The sequence below is a fragment of the Nematolebias whitei genome, chromosome 13, assembly GCF_014905685.2.
Source record: "Nematolebias whitei isolate Nwh7 chromosome 13, NemWhi1, whole genome shotgun sequence".
In the NCBI taxonomy this organism is placed as follows: Eukaryota; Metazoa; Chordata; class Actinopteri; order Cyprinodontiformes; family Rivulidae; genus Nematolebias; species Nematolebias whitei.
Window position 1 is genome coordinate 44,261,052 of NC_056510.1, and position 3,083 is coordinate 44,264,134.

At 43.3% G+C, this 3,083-nt stretch overlaps 1 protein-coding gene across 1 annotated transcript in view; it reads left to right on the plus strand.

The window, feature by feature from the left end:
• Positions 1–3,083, plus strand: part of mphosph8 (M-phase phosphoprotein 8) — a 133,239-nt gene that overhangs the window by 965 nt on the left and 129,191 nt on the right. The gene's annotated exons all lie outside the window — the stretch shown is intronic.

Below are 3,083 nucleotides of genomic sequence, written 5' to 3' on the forward strand. Positions count from 1 at the left end.
CATCAAAACAACCATCAACATCAACCGTGAGAACCGATCAACAAAAGATGCAGTCTTTTCTGTGGTCCACATTGCGCTCAACCACCTGGAGCAGGACTCCTACGTCCATATGTTCTTTGTGGACTTCACATCTACCTTCAACACCATGATCCCCCAAACCCTGATGGACAAACTATTCACACTAGGACTAAGTCCCTCCATTTGTAACTGGGTACTAGACTTCTTAACAAACAGACCTCGGTCATGCATTCATTCAACCTTTATTTAAACAGGTAAATCCCATTGAGCCTCGAGGACTCATTTACAAGAGAGACCTGATTTCAACAAAGAATGATGACAACAATAGACAGTTATAAAAAAGGCATACAGATTTTATTTTATTTGCTTACAAATAGGATGGCTAAAAAAAGAAAAGTAATATAAAAACAGCTAGATTCTAAGGTGAATGTAGAAAACTAAAAACAGGAACATGTCTGCATTGGTCCCTGCCAGGAGTCCAACAGATTCTTAAAGCCACTTAGAGAGGTCAAAGGTCGAGAGCTTCAGATTTTTTTGTAAGATATTCCAGGAAACAGGAGCGGAGTAGGAGAAGGTCCTTTTGTCTAGTTCAGTCCTCACTGAGGGAACACTGCAGGTAATAATGTCCTGAGAGCGCACGCTGTAGCTGCACTCACGCAGAGAAATGTAGGAGGAGATTTATGAAGGCAGCAGACCAAGAAGTGATTTAAAGATGAAAATGTACCAGTGAGAGAGTGTGTGAAGTTAATGATGTCCAGTTAACCAGTGAATACTGGGTGCAGTGGTGGGTACGATAATCACAGCCAGTTATGAATCGTAGTGCACCATGATAGACAGCATCCAACATCTGCAGCATCCAACATCTGCAGCATCCAACATCTGCAGGGTTCTTGTAGGAGCGTTCATGTAAATAATGTCATCGTAATCAACGGAGGGAAGGAAAGTCACAGATACAAGGTGTTTCCTAACATTCAGAGTTAGACAGGATCTGTTTCTATAAAAGAAACCCAGTTTAACTTTCAGTTTCTTTACCAAGTTTTCCACATGGAGCTTAAAAGAGAGATGTGAGTCGACCAAGATACTCAAATATTTATAGTAATCAACAAACTCAATAGGGACACCATTTGAGGATAAATCGGAGGAAGAACAGCTGGGACCAACTTCCTGTTTGAAAAAAGCATTCCTTTGGTTTTGTTTGGCATTTAGGACAAGTTTGAGGTGAAACAAATCAGTCTGGATGTAGTTGAATGCAGATTTCAAAAGCTGGAAAGCCTTAGCAACAGTTTTAGCTCGACAATAAACAACTGTCATCAGCATAGAAATGTATGGATGCATCAGGGATATTTTGACCTACATTACCTATGTAGATTGTAAAGAGGGTGGGTCCTAAAACTGAGCCTTGTGGTACACCATTGTTGACTGTTAAATAACTGGAGGAAGTACCATTATGTTGAACACATTGCCTCCGGTCTGAAAGATAGTTAGAGAACCAACCAATGGTGTGTTCTGAGAAACCAATTTCTGAGAGTTTATGACACAAGATGTTCTGATCCACAGTGTCAAAAGCTTTAGACAGGTCTAAGAAAAGTGCAGCACAATAATCCTTAGCATCCAGTGCTTCAACAACATCATTAAGAACCTTCAGTGAAGCAGTGGTTGTGCTGTGTTGTTTCCTGAAACCAGATTGATGTGGAGGTAAGATGTTAAATGAGTCCAGGTAATTTTTGATTTGAGAGTTTATCAGTTTTTCTAGAACCTTGGCTAAAATGCAGAGTTTAGAGATTGGTCGATAGTTGTTCAGTGAGGTGGGGTCACCTCCCTTCAGCAAAGGAAGAACAAAGGCTGTTTTCCAAGTGTCTGGGATGGAGTTTTGTCTTATGGAGAGATTGAAGATGTGGGTCACAGGGACTGTGATGATATGAGCAGCCAGCCTTAAGAAATAAGGTGGAAGTTCATCTGGACCTGCAGATTTTTTAGGATCAAGACCTTTTAACAGTTTATTAACCTCACTGACTGAGAACGGAGAAAAAGAGAAGGTCAACAGGGGACAACAGTGTGATCCGGAATAAAAATATTTATTATCCAGGTGAGTTTGGATGGAGGCCTGCAGCAACCCCTATGCAAACTCCGAACTTCTCTCGAGCACCACACAGTGCTACTCCTCTGCTTCTCTGCATGTCACCTCCTCACCCGACAGCACGAGAGGCAGCCCCGGTGAAAAACGACGAGATTGACTGGAGAGGCTGAGGTTGAAGTCGTAACTGGTCCGATCCGGTTCTGCTCCAGTCTGGTTCCAGCGGCGCTTCAAAGCATCAGAGTTTCTCCTCCAGGCGAACACAGTGATTCCACGGAGGTGGACAGTCCTTCATTAAAAAGTAATGGGCTGCTCACTAAAGCTGAGACCGGCTCTATTGAAGACGAAGTCCCCCACAGCCAACTCGGTTTGTTTCTGGTCCAGTTCAGGGGACACAGGTACACTTCCCCCACACCAATGAAGACACCACGAGGGCCAATCCATCAGAAAACCAGTGAAATACCACCCAGCGATTCTTGTCGGAACCAGGTAGAACCACAAAGGTCCATATGAGAAGTTTGTTGGTGTTCAGAGAGAGAGAAAAAAAACCGGACCTTCGTGTGACGACTCCCTAGCTCGAGGGGTCACCTGGCCGGCAGGGTGCGCTCAGAGTGACCGGTGGAGTGGGAGCGGCTGGTCCTGGACCAAAATATATATTTTTTGGACGGTCCCGTCTGGCTCTCTGAGTCACTGAACACCGAATTCGGTTGGAAGGGAGACCAACTTTAGTCCGGTTCGAAAAACGGGTCAGTTTGATGATAAAAGACTGCAGAGAAGCCATACCATACCACTTTATTTATAAAGCACTTAAAACAGCTACAAAGCCAACCAAACTGCTGTACAGACAAAACAACAGGTAACACACAAAGCAAAATACAAAATGAGGTAAATCAGAATATAGACAAAAAACGATGCAGATAATGACGACTAACCAGTGTGGAGCGTACAGGATCAAAACACAGATCATCTTGTGTTGAAAGCTATTGAATAG